This window comes from Pseudorca crassidens, chromosome 2, assembly GCF_039906515.1.
Source record: "Pseudorca crassidens isolate mPseCra1 chromosome 2, mPseCra1.hap1, whole genome shotgun sequence".
In the NCBI taxonomy this organism is placed as follows: Eukaryota; Metazoa; Chordata; class Mammalia; order Artiodactyla; family Delphinidae; genus Pseudorca; species Pseudorca crassidens.
The window spans coordinates 152,507,711-152,524,430 of NC_090297.1; positions in this window are offsets into that span (position 1 = coordinate 152,507,711).

The window sequence follows — 16,720 nt, forward strand, 5'->3', positions numbered from 1 at the left end:
TTGTATATATAAGACAACAACAACAATTTTTTAGGGTATAAAATATAGAGAGAATTAAAATTCATTAAGTTGTGAAGGGGTTTAATGGAGTTAAATAGTTATCCATATGTTACTGGGAAGAGGATAAAAGCACCAACTAACTTCAGGATGTAATATTGTAATTTCTAAGAATTATAAAAGAGCATATAACTTCTAAACTAACAGAAGAAAAATGAAATAATACAAATGTTCAATCCAAAAGAAGGAAAAAAGGAACATAGAATATATGAGGCAGAAAGAAAGCACATTGTAAAATGGTAAATATAAATCCACATATATAATTATATTACATGTAAGGGGCGTGTTGGACTAGATTTTAAAATAACAATTTTCTGTTTATAAGTACATCTAAAACATAAGAATATAGTAAAATTGAAAGAAAAAGAATGGATCAAATATACTAGGCAAACACTAACCTCCCCAAAACTTGTGTCATTGTATTAACATCAAACAAAATAAGCTTTAAAGCAAATATATTTCTAGAGATAAAGAAGAATGCTTCATAATGATAAACTGTTTAATTCACTGGGAATATATAGTAATTCTAAGTTTTTGTGTTTTTCTTATTTCTTCATGGTCTCAAAATATATAAAGCCCAAACTGACTGAACTTGTGGTCAATATACATACATATGTGCTCTCCACTGAGAGGGCCTAGAAGCAAGGATGTTCAAGAACATGATATGATGTGATGAGAATGGCACTTCACCTTCACAAGTTCACCTGTGTGTTCTACCTTCCCCAAGTCCATAGCCCCTGTCTAACTGAGGTAGGAGATATACAGGCCTCTGGGCAGAGCAGCTGGAGTTTGCCAAGCAGAGTAAAATTGGAGCTTTGTTTTCCCTGACACTCCAAGGACAAAGTTAATGGCAGAAGCTGAGCTCTGCTGGAGGAAAGAGATAAGATGACCACTCCTGAGGTCAAGGAGAACTCCCCAACTGCACAGGTGCAGAAACATTCCTTGGGGTCAAAAAGGAGAGGGTGTCACCCCATAATAGGTGATGCCAAGCCTCCCACAGGCCTCTGTGCTGGAATCCATCTTGGCAAAAAGATGTTGCGGAGTGTCTTAGAACAGGTTAGATGTGGGAAAAGAAATGAGATTATTGGCCAAAGGTAAACAAAGACCTGGAAGAACTGCCCTATATAAATGATTTAACCGCCTCTTTACTGCCCTCCTACTCATTAGGGAGAACACCCACATCCTTTCTCTCCAGGTGTGTATCTCTGCCTTGCTTCTGTCTTAAATAAACTGTTTCTCTGTGTGCTCTTCCACATGTTGTGCTGTATCTCTAATAATAAACTTTTTACCTGTTTTTACAGTTTTTGCCTCCTTGTGAAATTCATTTTTAAAATTTGCCTCTAGCCTCTAGCCCCTGGCAGACTAGCAGCTAGGATTCCTGGTTTTTCACCCAGGCTAGCCAGGTTCAATTCCTGGGCAGAAAACTAAGATCTTGCTTCGAGCCACTGCTCACTGCTGTCTCTCCAAGATCATAACCATGAGAAAAACATCAGACATACCCAAGTTGAAGAACATTCTAAAAAATACCTGGCCAGTACTCCTCAAAACTATTAAGGTCATCACACACAAAAAAGTCTGAGAAACTAAGTATCATAAATCAGAGAAGGCTAAGGAGACAATTAAAACAGAAAAGTAACTTTAAGGAAAAATCAGATTCCAAATAAAGTACGGAATTTAGTTAATTTTTAAAAATAGAGGACTTCCCTGGTGGCACAGTGGTTAAGAAGCCACCTGCCAGTGCAGGGGACATGGGCTCGAGCCCTGGTCTGGGAAGACCCCACATGCCGCAGAGCAACTAAGCCTGTGCACCACAACTACTGAGCCTGCACTCTATAGCCTGTGTGCCACAACTACTGAAGCCTGCATGCCTAGAGCCCGTGTTCCACAAGAAGAGAAGCCACTGCAGTGAGAAGCCTGAGCACTGCAACAAAGAGTAGTCCCTGCTCGCCACAACTAGAGATAACCCATGTGCAGCAATGAAGACCCAACGCAGCCAAAATAAATAAATAAGTAAACAAATAAATAAATAAATACAATTTTAAAAAAATTTAAAAATAAAAATAACTGAACTGCAAGGAAAAATAGGTTAACCTACAATCATAATTGAAAATTTAAACACACCCTCTTTGGTAAAAGATTTAGGCAAACAAAAAAAATCAGGAAGAATTATAAAATACTGAAGAATGCAATTAACAAACTTGACCTAACTGACATATACAGGACATTACACCCAATAACAGAATGTACATTGTTTCAAACATCCACAAAGCATTTACAAAAATTAACTATACCCTGAGCCATAAAGCAAGGATTGAAATCACACAGAGAATGTTTCTAACCACAATGCAATTAAGCCAAGAGTTACTAACAACAACAACAAAAGATAAGAAAATTCCAGATTTTTAGAAAATAAGAACTACAATTCTAAAAAAAACTTTTGGAGCAAAGAAGAAATCATAGCGCAAATTAGAAAATATTTTTAAGTGAGGCATAACAAAAAACTATACATCAAAACCTGTGAGGTCAGAGTTGCCCAGAACCTGAGGTGTGTGTTCAGGAGCTGCCAGCCCACTGGGGAAAAAAAAAACCAAAAACAAAAGCAAACCAAACTTGTGGGATGGAGCTAAACAAGGCTTAGAGGGATATTAACAATGTATGCTTTATATAAGAAGGGCTGAAAATTAATGATCTTGTATCCAGCTCAAGAAGTTATAGAACAGTTAAATAAACCTAAAGTGGAAGAAACTAATAAAGAGCTGAAAATTATAAAATAGAAAACATAAATAAAGATAGTCAACAAGGCCAAAAGTTGGCTCTTTGTAAAGGCTAATAAAATTAATAAACCTCTGGCAAAACTAAGCAAGATTAAAAAGGGAAATGACACAAAATAATACAAGTCAGCAGTGTAAAGGGTACATCATTACAGATCATAAAACCACTAAAAAGATAAGAAGATATTACATTTGAAAATTTAGGTGAAATTCCTTGATAAAATACAACTTACCACAACTGACATAGAAAGAAATAAGAATGATGAATAGTTCTATAACTAACAGAAAAATAAAAATTCTGTAACGAAAAATTTTTCCTCAAAAAAGTACAAGTGGCGGGCTTCCCTGGTGGCGCAGCGGTTGGGAGTCCGCCTGCCAATGCAGGGGACACGAGTTCGTGCCCCGGTCCAGGAAGACCCCACATGCCGCAGAGCGGCTGGGCCCGTGAGCCATGCCCGCTGAGCCTGCGCGTCCGGAGACTGTGCTCCGCAGCGGGAGAGGCCACAAGAGTGAGAGGCCCGTGTACCGGAAAAAAAAAAAAAAAAAAGTACAAGTGGCTTAACAGGCAAATGCTACCAAATGCCAAACTTTCTTAATTTCTCCCAAGGAAGAGACAATGGGAAACTCATCCCAACTCATTTTATGAGGCTAGCATGATCTTGCTAGTATGACCTGGCAAGATACTATGAGAAAAGAAAATTACAGGAACACAGAAGCAAAAGTCTTAAAGAAACTACCAATAAATTCACCCTGCAACATATGTTAAGAACCCTCCTGCCCAGGCTGGTATATTGCAGTGATGTGAGCTCAGCTAAACAGTAGAAATTGATCAGTATAATGCACCACAGTTACAGAGTAGAGAGGAAACATAAAGTATAATCATCTCAGTAGATTAGAAAATGCATTTGATAGAATTTAGTATCTGTTATTTGAAAAAAAAGTTTTGACAAACTATGAAAATAGGGAAACATCTTTAATCTCATAAGGGTGTCTACAAAACATCATTCTCAATAGTGAAATGTTGAAAGATTTAAGATTTAAGATTGTGAGCACAACCAGGATGCCCTATACGACCACTTCTATTCCCACTGATTTTTTAAAATTAATAAATTTTATTTTTTAGAATAATTTTATTTTTTATTGAAGTATAGTTGATTTACAATATTATATTAGTTTCAGGTGTACAACAGTGATTCAATATTTTTATAGATTATACTCCATTTAAAGTTATTGTAAAAAATTTGCAATATTCCCTGTGCTGTACATGATATCCTTATATTTATTTGTTTTATACATAGTAGTTTGAGAACAATTTTAGATTTATAGAAAAAGTAAGCTAACAGTACAAAAGAATCCTCATATCCCCTCTCCTGCCACAGATTCCCCTATTATTAATATCTTGCATTTGCATGATACATTTGTTATAATTCAAGATATACTACTATTGATAATATTGATAATATTGGTGTATTACTATTAACTAAAGTACATAGTTTGTATTAATAGTTCAGTTCTATGGGTTTCGACAAATGTATAATGTCATGTATCCACTGTTACAGTATTGTACAAAATAGTTTTGCCCCCTAAAAATCCTCTGTGCTTCACTTATTCATCCTTCCCCCTCTTCCTCCTGAATCCCTGGCAACCATTAATCTTTTAACTGTCTCTATAGTTTTGCCTTTTCCAGAATGTCATATAATTGGAATTATACCATATTTAGCATTTCAGACTGTTTTTAGGCTTATTTCATTTATTAATATGAACTTAAGTTTCCTTCATGTTTTTTTGTTGCTTGATAGCTCAATTCTGTTTATCCCACTTTATGGATGTACACTGTACCACAGCTTACTGATTCACCTATTGAAGGACAACTTGACTGCTTCCAATTTGGGGCAGTTATGAATAAAGCTGCTGTAAACATTCAGGTTTTTTTGTTGTTGTTTTTGGGTTTTTTTTGCGGTACACGGGCCTCTCACTGTTGCGGCCTCTCCCATTGCGGAGCACAGGCTCTGGATGCGCAGGCTCAGTGGCCATGGCTCACGGGCCCAGCCGCTCCGCGGCATGTGGTATCCTCCCGGACCGGGGCACGAACCCGTGTCCCCTGCATCGGCAAGCGGACTCTCAACCACTGCGCCACCAGGGAAGCCCTTCATTCAGGTTTTTAACATCCAGGTGTTAAGTTTTCATCTTAATTGGGTAAATACCTAAGAGCATGATTAGTATGTTAAGCCTGTTTTCTTTGTAAGAAACTACCAAACTCTCTCCACAGTGACTGTACTGTTTTGCATTCTCACCAGCAATGAGAGTTCTTTTAGCTCTGCAACCTCACCAGCATTTCATATTGTCAATTATTTTTTTGTTTATGTTGGTTTAGCCATTCTAATATGCATGTATTGTTACCTTTTTTTGGAAACCACTTCATATCTTTACTTTTATTATTTTTAAAAAAATTTTTATTTTATATTGGAGTATAGTTGATTGACAATGGTGTGTTGGTTGTACAACAAAGTGATTCAGTTATACATAAATACGTCTCTATTCTTTTTCAAATTCTTTTCCCATTTAGGTTACTACAGAATACTGAGCAGTGTTCCCTGTGCTATACAGTAGGTCCTTGTTGGTTGTCTATTTTGAATATAGCAGTGTGTACCTGTCAATCCCAAACTCCCAATCTATCCTTCCTCCCCACCTCTCCCCACTAGTAACCATAAGTTCTTCTTTATGTCTGTGAGTCTGTTTCTGTTTTGTAAATAAATTCATTTCTATCATTTTTTTAAGATTCCACATATGAGCAATATCATATGATATTTGTCTCTGTCTGACTTACTTCACTTAGTGTGATAATCTCTAGGTCCATCCATGTTGTTGCAAATGGCATTATTTCATTCTTTTTAATGGCTGAATAATATTTCATTGTATATCTGTACCACATCTTTATCCATTCATCTGTTGATGGACATTTAGGTTGCTTCCATGTCTTGTCTATTGTAAACTGTGCTGCAATGAACACTGGGGTGCATGTAACCTTTTGAACCATGTTTTTCTCCAGATATATGCACAGGATGGGAATGCTGGATTGTATGGTAACTCTTATTTTAGTTTTTTAAGGAGCTTCCATAATGTTTTCCATAGTGGCTGTACCAATTTACATTCCCGCCAACAGTGTAGGAGGGTTCTCTTTTCTCCACACCCTCTCCAGAACTTATTGTTTGTAGATTTTCTTACGATGGCCATTCTGACTGGTGTGAGGTGACATCTCATTGTAGTTACGAACTGCATTTCGCTAATAATTAGTGATGTTGACCATCTTTTCATGTGCCTCTTGGCCATCTCTATGTCTTCTTTGGAGAAATTTCTATTTAGACCTTATGCCCATTTTTTGATTGGGTTGTTTGTTTTTTCGATATTGAGCTGCATGATGTATTTGTAAAATTTGGAGATTAATCCCTTGTCAGTCACATTGTCTACAAATATTTTCTCCCATTATGTGGGTTGTCTTTTCATTTTGTTTATGAGTTCCTTTGCTGTGCAAAAGATTTTGAGTTTAATTAGGACCATTTTTCTTAATTTTTAAATTTTATTTTATATATATATTTAATACAGCAGGTTCTTATTAGTCATCAATTTTATACACATCAGTGTATACATGTCAATCCCAAACGCCCAATTCATCACACCACAACTCCCACCCCACCACCACTTTCCCCCATTGGTGTCCATACGTTTGTTCTCTACATCTGTGTATCAGTTTCTGCCCTGCAGACTGGATCATCTGTACTGTTTTTCTAGGTTCCATAAATATGTGTTAATATATGATATTTGTTTTTCTCTTTCTGACTTACTTCACTCTGCATGACAGTCTCTAGATCCATCCACGTCTCAAAAAATGACCCAATTTCGTTCCTTTTTATGGCTGAGTAATATTCCATTGTATATATGTACCACATCTTCTTTATCCCTTTGTCTGTCGATGGGCATTTAGGTTGCTTCCATGACCTGGCTATTGTAAATAGTGCTGCAATGAACATTGGAGTGTGTGTGTCTTTTTGAATTATGGTTTTCTCTGGGTATATGCCCAGTAGTGCGATTGTTGGATCATATGGTAATTCTATTTTTAGTTTTTTAAGGAACCTCCATACTGTTCTCCATAGTGGCGGTATCAATTTACATTCCCACCAACAGTGCAAGAGGGTTCTCTTTTCCCCACACCCTCTCCAGCATTTGTTGTTTGTAGCTTTTCTGATGTTGCCAATTCTAACTGGTGTGAGGTGATACCTCACTGTAGTTTTGATTTGCATTTCTCTAATAATTAGTGATGTTGAGAAACTATTCATGTGCTTCTTGGCCATCTGTATGTCTTCTTTGGAGAAATGTCTCTTTAGGTCCTTTGCCCATTTTTGGTCTGGGTTATTTGTTTTTTTAATATTGAGCTGCATGAGCTGTTTTTATATTTTGGAGATTAATCCTTTGTTGATTCATTTGCAAATATTTTCTCCCATTCAGAGGGTTGTCTTTTGATCTTGTTTATGGTTTCCTTTGCTGGGCAAAAGCTTTGAAGTTTCATTAGGCCCCATTTGTTTATTTTAGTTTTTATTTCCTTTACTTTAGGAGGTGGATCAAAAAAGATCTTGCTGTGATTGATGTCAAAGAGTGCTCTTCATATGTTTTCCTCTAAGAGTTTTATAGTGTCCGGTCTTACATTTAGGTTTCTAATTAATTTTGAGTTTATATTTGTGTATGGTGTTAGGGAGTGTTCTAATTTTATTCTTTTACATGTAGCTGTCCAGTTTTCCCAGCACCACTTATTGAAGAGACTGTCTTTTCTCCATTGTATATCCTTGCCTTCTTTGTCATAGATTAGTTGACCATAGTTACGTGGGTTTATCTCTGGGCTTTCTATCTTGTTCCATTGATCTATGTTTCTGTTTTGTGCCAGTACAATATTGTCTTGATTACTGTAGCTTTGTAGTATAGTCTGAAGTCAGGGAGTCTGATTCCTCCAGCTCCGATTTTTTCCCTCAAGACTGCTTTGGCTATTCGGGGTCTTTTGTGTCGCCATACAAATTTTAAGATTTTTTGTTCTAGTTCCATAAAAAATGCCATTGGGAATTTGATAGGGATTGCATTGGATCTGTAGATTGCTTTGGGTAGTATAGTCATTTTCACAATATTGATTCTTCCAATCCAAGAACATGGTATATCTCTCCATCTGTTGGTATCATCTTTAATATCTTTCATCAGTGTCTTATAGTTTTCTGCACACAGGTCTTTTGTCTCCCTAGGTAGGTTTCTTCCTAGGTATTTTATTCTTTTTGTTGCAGTGGTAAGTGGGAGTGTTTCCTTAATTTCTCTTTCAGATTTTTCATCATTAGTGTATAGGAATGCAAGAGATTTCTGTGCATTAAATATGTATCCTGCAACTTTACCAAATTCATTGATTAGCTCTAAGAGTTTTCTGGTGGCATCTTTGGGATTCTCTACGTATAGTATCATGTCATCTGCAAACAGTGACAGTTTTACTTCTTCACTGCCAATTTGTATTCCTTTTATTTCTTTTTCTTCACTGATTGCCATGGCTAGGGCTTCTAAAACTGTGTTGAATAATAGTGGTGAGAGTGGACATCCTTATCTCGTTCCTGATCTTAGAGGAAATGCTTTCCGTTTTTCACCATTGAGAATGATGTCATATATGGCTTTTATTATGTTGTGGTAGGTTCCCTCTATGCCCACTTTCTGGAGAGTTTTTATCTTAAATGGGTGTTGAATTTTGTCAAAAGTTTTTAATGCATGTATTGAGATGATCATATGGTTTTTATTCTTCAGATTGTTAGTATGGTATATCACATTGACTGATTTGTGTATATTGAAGAATCCTTGCATCTCTGGGGTAAATCCTGCTTGAGCATGGTGTATGATCCTTTTAATGTGTTGTTGGATTCTGTTTGCTAGTATTTTATTGAGGATTTTTGCATCTATATTCATCAGTGATATTGGTCTGTAATTTTCTTTTTTTGTAGTATCTTTGTCTGGTTTTGGTATCAGGGTGATGGTGGCCTCATAGAATGAGTTTGGGAGTCTTCCTCCCTCTGCAATTTTTTGGAAGAGTTTGAGAAGGATGGGTGTTAGCTCTTCTCTAAATGTTTGATAGAATTCACCTGTGAAGCCACCTGGTCCTGAACTTTTGTTTGTTGGAGGATTTTTAATCACAGTTTCAATTTCATTATGTGTGATTGGTCTGTTCATATTTTCTATTTCGTCCTGGTTCAGTCTTGGAAGGTTATACCTTTCTAAGCATTTGTCCATTTCTTCCAGGTTGTCCATTTTATTGGCATAGAGTTGATTGTAGTAGTCTCTTAGGATGCTTTGTATTTCTGTGGTGTGTGTTGTAACTTCTCCTTTTACATTTCTAATTTTATTGATTTGAGTCTTCTCCCACTTTTTCTTGATGAGTCTGGCTAATGGTTTATCAATTTTTTGTTTATCTTCTCAATGAACCAGCTTTTAGTTTTATTGATCTTTGCTACTGTTTTCTTTGTTTCTATTTCATTTATTTCTGCTCTGGTCTTTATGGTTTCTTTCCTTCTGCTAACTTTGGGTTTTGTTTGTTCTTCTTTCTCTATTTCCTTTAGGTGTAAGGTTAGATTGTTTATTTGAGATTTGTCTTGTTTCTTGAGGTAGGCTTGTATAGCTATAAACTTCCCTCTTAGAAATGCTTTTGCTGCATCCCACAGGTTTTGGATTGTCATGCTTTCATTGTCATTTGTCTCTAGGTATTTTTTGATTTCCTCTTTGATTTCTTCAGTGAGCTCTTGGTTATTTAGTAACGTATTCTTTAGCCTCCATGTGTGTGTGCTTTTTACGTTTTTTTCCCTGTAATTCATTTCTAATCTCATAGCGTTGTGGTCAGACAAGATGCTTTATATTATTTCAATTTTCTTAAATTTACTGAGGCTTGACTTGTGACCCAAGATGTGATCTATCCTGGAGAATGTTCCGTGCACACTGGAGAAGAAAGTGTAATCTGCTGTATTTGGATGGAATGTCCTATAAATATCAATTAAGTCTATCTGGTCTATTGTGTCATTTAAAGCTTGTGTTTCCTTATTTATTTTCATTTTGGATGATCTGTCCATTGGTGTAAGTGAGGTGTTAACATTCCCCACTATTATTGTGTTACTGTCGATTTCCTCTTTTATAGCTGTTAGCAGTTGCCTTATGTACTGAGGTGCCCCTACATTGGGTGCATATATATTTATAATTGTTATATCTTCTTCTTGGATTGATCCCTTGAAGATTAGGTAGTGTCCTTCCTTGTCTCTTGTAACATTCTTTATTTTAAAGTCTATTTTACCTTATATGAGTATTGCTACCCCATGTTTCTTTTGATTTCCATTTGCATGGAATATCTTTTTCCATCCCCTCACCTTCAGTCTGTATGTGTCACTAGGTCTGAAGTGGGTTTCTTGTAGACAGTATATATATGGGTCTTGTTTCTGTATCCATTCAGCAAGCCTGTGTCTTTTGGTTGGAACATTTAATCCATTCACATTTAAGGTAATTATTGATATGTATGTTCCTATGACCATTTTCTCAATTGTTTTGGGTTTGTTTTTGCAGGTCTTTTTCTTCTCTTGTGTTTCCCACTTAGAGAAGTTCCTTTAGCATTTGTTGTAGAGCTGGTATGGTGGTGCTGAATTCTCTTAGGTTTTGCTTGTCTGTAAAGCTTTTGATTTCTCCATCTACTCTGAATGAGATCCTTGCCAGCTAGAGTAATCTTGGTTGTAGGTTCTTCCTTTTCATCACTTTAAGTATATCATGCCACTCCCTTCTGGCTTGTAGAGTTTCTGCTGAGAAATCAGCTGGTAACCTTATGGGAGTTCCCTTGTATGTTATTTGTCATTTTTTCCTTGCTGCTTTCAATAAGTTTTCTTTGTCTTTAATTTTTTCCAATTTGATTACTATGTGTCTCAGCGTGTTTCTCCTTGGGTTTATCCTGTATGGGACTATCTGTGCTTCCTGAACTTGGGTGACTATTTCCTTTCCCACGTTAGGGAAGTTTTCGACTATAATCTCTTCAAATATTTTCTTGGGTCCTTTCTCTCTCTCTCTTCTCCTCTGGGACCCCTATAATGCGAATGTCGTTGCCTTTAATGTTGTTCCAGATGTCTCTTAGGCTGTCTTCATTTCTCTTCATTCTTTTTTCTCCATTCTGTTCTGCAGCAGTGAATTCCACCATTCTGTCTTCCAGGTCACTTATCCTTTCTTCTGCCTCAGTTATTGTGCTATTGATCCCTTCTAGTGTAGTTTTCATTTCAGTAATTGTACTGTTCATCTCTGTTTGTTTGTTAATTCTTCTGGGTCTTTGTTAAACATTTCTTGCATCTTCTCGATCTTTGCCTCCATTCTTCTTCCGAGGTCCTGGATCATATTCACTATCATTATTCTGAAATCTTTTTCTGGAAGGTTGCCTATCTCCACTTCATTTAGTTGTTTCTCTGGGGTTTTATCTTGTTCCTTCATCTGGTACATAGCCCTCTGCCTTTTCATCCTGTCTCTCTTTCTGTGAATGTGGCTTTTGTTCCTCAGGCTGCAGGATTGTAGTTCTTCTTGCTTCTGCTGTCTGCCCTCTGGTGGATGAGGCTATCTAAGAGGCTGTGCAAATTTCTTGATGAGAGGGACGGTGGTGGGTAGAGCTGACTGTTGCTCTGGTGGGCAGAGCTCAGTAAAACTTTAATCCACTTGACTGCTGCTGGGTAGGCTGTGTTTCCTCCCAGGGTTGTTCCCTCCCAGGGTTGCTGGTTGTTTGGCCTGAGACAACCCAACACTGGACCCTATCTGGGCTCCTTGGTGGGGCTATGGGCAGACTCTGGGGAGCCTCATGCCAAGGTGTACTTCCCAGAACTTCTGCTGCCAGTGTCCTTGTCCCCACAGTGAGCCACAGCCACCCCCTGCCTCTGCAGGAGACCCTCCAACACTAGAGGGTAGATCTGGTTCAGTCTCCCATGGGGTCACTGCTCCTTCCCCTGGGTCCTGATGCGCACACTACTTTTTGTGTGCCCTCCAAAGGTGGAGTCTCTGTTTCCCCCTGTCCTGTCAAAGTCCTGCAATCAAATCCCACTAGTCTTCAAAGTCTGATTATCTAGGAATTCTTCCTCCCATTGCCAGACCCCCAGGTTGAGAAGCCTGACATGGGGCTCAGAACCTACACTCCAGTGGGTGGACCTCTGTGGTATAAGTGTTCTCCAGTCTGTGAATCACTCACCCAGCAGTTATGGGATTTGATTTTACTGTGATTGCGCCTCTCCTACCATCTCATTATGGCTTCTCCTTTGTCTTTGGATGTGGGTTATATTTTTTGGTGAATTCCGGTGTTTTCCTGTTGATGATTGTCCAGCAGCTAGTTTTGATTCTGGTGTTCTCACAAGAGGGAGTGAGAGCACGTCCTTCTACTCCACCATCTTGGTTCAGGGCCACCCCCATTTGTTTATTTTTGTTTGTGTTTCCATTACTCTAGGAGACAATTGGAAAAAGATATTGCTTCAGTTTTTGTCAAAGAGTGTCTGTCTATGTTTTCCTCTAAGAATTTTATAGTAGCTTGTCTTACTTTTAGTTTTTTTTATGCATTGTATAGTCTTGCCTCCTTGTCATAGATTACCTGACCACAGATGAGTGGGTTTATTTCTGGCACTCTCTATCCAGTTCCTTTGATCTATATTTCTGTTTCTGTGCTGGTACTATACTGTTTTGATGACTGTAGCTTTGTAATATAGTCTGAAGTCAGGGAGTCTGATTCCTCCAGGTCTGTTTTTTTTTTTTTTTTTTTGGCGGTATGTGGGCCTCTCACTCTTGTGGGCTCTCCCGTTGCGGAGCACGGGCTCCGGACGTGCAGGCTCAGTGGCCATGGCTCACAGGCCCAGCTGCTCCGCGGCATGTGGGATCTTCCCGGACCAGGGCATGAACCCGTGTCCCCTGCATCGGCAGGCGGACTCTCAACCACTGTGCCACCAGGGAAGCCCGAGCTCTGTTTCTCTTTCTCAAGATTGCTTTGGCTCTTTGGGGCCTTTTGTGTCTCCATACAAATTTTAAGATTTCTTTTTTGTTCTAGTTCAGTGAAAAATGCCACTGGTAATTTGATAGGGATTGCATTGAATCTGTAGATTGTCTTTGGTAGTATAGTCATTTTGACAATATTGATTCTTCCAATCCAAGAACATGGTATATCTTTCCATCTGTTTGTGTCATCTTCAATTTCTTTCACGAGCATCTTATAGTTTTTGGAGTACAGGTCTTTTGTTTTCTTTGGTAGGTTTATTCCTAGGTATTTTATTTTTTTTGATGCAATGGTAAATGGGATTGTTTCTTTAATTTCTCTTCTGATGTTTTGTTGTTAGTGTATAGAAATATGACAGATTTCTGTGTATTAATTTTGTATCCTGCAACTTTACTGAATTCATTGATGAGCCCTAGTAGTTTTCTGATAGCATCTTCAGGATTTTCTTTGTATAGTATGTACTCTGCAAACAGTGACAGTTTTACTTCTTCTTTTCCAACTTGGATTCCTTTTATTTCTTTTTCTTCTCTAATTGCCATGGCTAGAACTTCCACAACTATGTTGAATAAAAGTGGTGAGAGTGGACAACCTTGTCTTGTTCCTTACCTTACAGGAAATGCTTTCAGCTTTTCACCATTGAGTATGATGTTAGCTGTAGGTTTGTCATATATGGCCTTTATTATTTTGAGGTAGGTTCCCTCTAAGCCCACCTTCTAGAGAGTTTTTATAATAAATATGTATTGAACTTTGTCAAAAGGTTTTTCTGCATCTATTGAGATGATCATATTGTTTTTATTCTTCAGTTTGTTGATGTGGTGAATCACACTGATTGATTTGTGGATATTGAAGAATCCTTGCATCCATGGGATAAATCCCACTTGATCATGGTGTATGATCCTTTTAATGTATTGTTGAATTCTGTTTGCTAGTATTTTGTTGAGGATTTTTGCATCTATGTTCATCAGTGATATTGGCCTGTAATTTTCTTCTTTTGTAATACCTTTGTCTGGTTTTGGTATCAGGGTGGTGGTGGCCTCATAGAATGAGTTTGGGAGTATTCCTTCCTCTGCAATTTTTTGGAATAGTTTCAGAAGGATAGGTGTTAACTCCTCTCTAAATGTTTGATAGAATTTACCTGTGAAGACATCTGGTCCTGGACTTTTGTTTGTTGGGAGTTTTGAAATCACAGTTTCAATTTCAGTGCTTGTGATTGGTCTGTTCATAGTTTCTATTTCTTCTTGGTTCAATCTTGGGAGATTGTACCTTTCTAAGAATTTGTTGATTTCTTCCATGTTGTCCATTTTACTGGCATAGTGTTGCTTGTAGTAGTCTCTTATGATCCTTTGTATTTCTGTGGTGTCCATTGAAATGTCTCCTTTTACATTTGTAATTTTATTGATTTGAGCCCTTCTCCCTTTTTTTCTTGATGAGTCTGGTTAAAGGTTTATCAATTTTGTTTATCTTTTCAAAGAAACAGCTTTCAGTTTCATTGATTTCTTTCTTTTCTTTTCTTTTCTTTTTTTTTACACACTGTGCAGATTGTGGGATTTTATTTCCCTGACCAGGGATTGAACCCAGGCCCTTGAAAGTGCAAGTTAACCACTGGACTTCCAGTAAATTCCCTGATCTTTTCTATTGTTTTCTTCATTTCTATTTCATTTATTTTTGTTTTGAACTTTATGATTTCTTTCCTTCTTCTAACTTTGGGTTTTGTTTTGTTCTTCTTTCTCTAGTTGCTTTAGGTGCAAGGTTAGGTTGTTTATTTGTGATTTTTTTTGTTTGTTTCCTGAGTTAAGATTGTATTGCTATAAACTTCTCTCTTAGAACTGCTTTTGCTGTTTCCAATAGGTTTTGGATAGTTGTGCTTTTGTTTTCATTTGTCTCTAGATATTTTTTGATTTCCTCTTTGATTTCTTCAGTGATCCATTGGTTGTTTAGTAGCATATTGTTTAACCTCCATATGTTTGTGTTTTTTACAGTTTTTTCTTGTAGTTTATTTCTAATCTTAGAGTGTTGTGGTCAGAAAAGATGCTTGATATGATCTAAATTTTCTTAAATTTACTGAGGCTTGCTTTGTGGCTCAGCATGTGATCAATCCTGGAGAATGTTCCATGTGCACTTGAGAAGAATGTATATTCCACTGCTTTTGGATGGAATGCTCTATAAATATTAATTAAGTCCATCTGGTCTAATGTGTCATTGAAGGCCTGTGTTTCCTTATTGATTTTCTGTCTGGATGATCTCTCCATTGATGAAAGTGGGGTGTTAAAGTCCACCACTATTATTGTGCTACTGTCAGTTTCTCCTCTTATGGTTGTTAACATTTGCCTTATCTATTGAGGTACTCCTGTGTTTCGTGCATATATATTTACAATTGTTATATCTTCTTCTTGGATTGATTTCTGATCATTGTGTAGTGTCCTTCCTTGTCTCTTGTAACAGTCTTTATTTTAAAGTCTATTTTGTGTGATATGAGTATTGCTACTCCTTGTTTCTCTTGATTTCCACTTGCATGGAATATCTTTTTCCATCCCCTCACTTTCAGTCTATATGTGTCCCTAGATCTGAAGTGGGTCTCTCATAAACAGCATATATACAGGTCTTGTTTTTGCATCCATTCAGCCAGTCTATATGTTTTGATTGGAGCATTTAATACATTTATGTATGTTCTTATTGCCATTTTGTTAATTGTTTTGTATTTGTAGGTCTTTTTTCTTCCCTTCCTCTTTTGTTCTCTTCTCTTGTTGACTAACTTTAGTGCTGTGTTTGGATTCCTTTTTATTTTTTTGTGTTTATATCTATTGCAGATTTTAGGTTTGTGGTTACCATGAGGTTTTTTTTTTTTAAGGAATTTTGTTTTTTTAAAAAATATTTATTTGTTTATTTGGCTGCACTGGGTCTTAGTTGCAGCACATGAGATCTTCTTTGCCATGTGAGGGATCTTCGTTGTGGTATGTGGGATTTTTTATTTGTGGCATGTGGGATCTTTTAGTTGTGGCATGCAGGCTCTTAGTTGTGGCATGTGGGATCTATTTCCCTGACCAGGGGTTGAACCAAGGCCCCCTGCATTGGGACCATGGAGTCTTAACCACTGGACCACCAGGGAAGTTCTACCATGAGGCTTTGATATAGCAGTCTATATATTAAAAAGATTGTTTTAAGTTACCGGTCTTTTAATTTCAAATGCATTTCTAATATCCTGCATTTGTGCTCTACTCTTCTCACAATTGCTTGTTTTGATATCATATTTGTGTGTAAATGACTTCCTACCTTTACTGTATGTTTACCTTTACCAGTGAGCTTTTCCATTTGCAATTTTCTTGTTTCTAGCTGTGGACTTTTCTTTTCCACTTAGAGAAGTTCCTTTAGCATTCTTGTGAAGCTGGTCTGGTTGTGCTGAATTCTCTTCGCTTTTGCTTGTCTGGAAATCTTTTGATTTCTCCATTGAATCTGAATGAGATCTTTGGTGGGTAGAGTATTCTTGGTTGTAGGTTCTTTCCTTTCATCCCTTCTGGCCTGCAGAGTCTCTGCTGAGAAATCTGCTGATAACCTTATGGGAGTTCCCTTGCATATTATTTGTTGGGTTTCCCTTGTTGCCTTTAATATTTTTTCTTTGTCTTTTATTTTTGTCAGTTTGATTACTATGTGTCTTGGCATGTTCCTCCTTGGGTTTATTCTGCCTGGGACTCTCTGTGCTTCCTGGACTTTGATGATTGTTTCCTTTCCCATGTTAGGGAACTTTTCAGCTATTATCTCTTCAAATATTTTCCCAGGTGTTTTCTCTCTTTCTGCAACCCCTATAATGCAAATATTGATGTGTTTATGTTGTCCCAGATGTCTC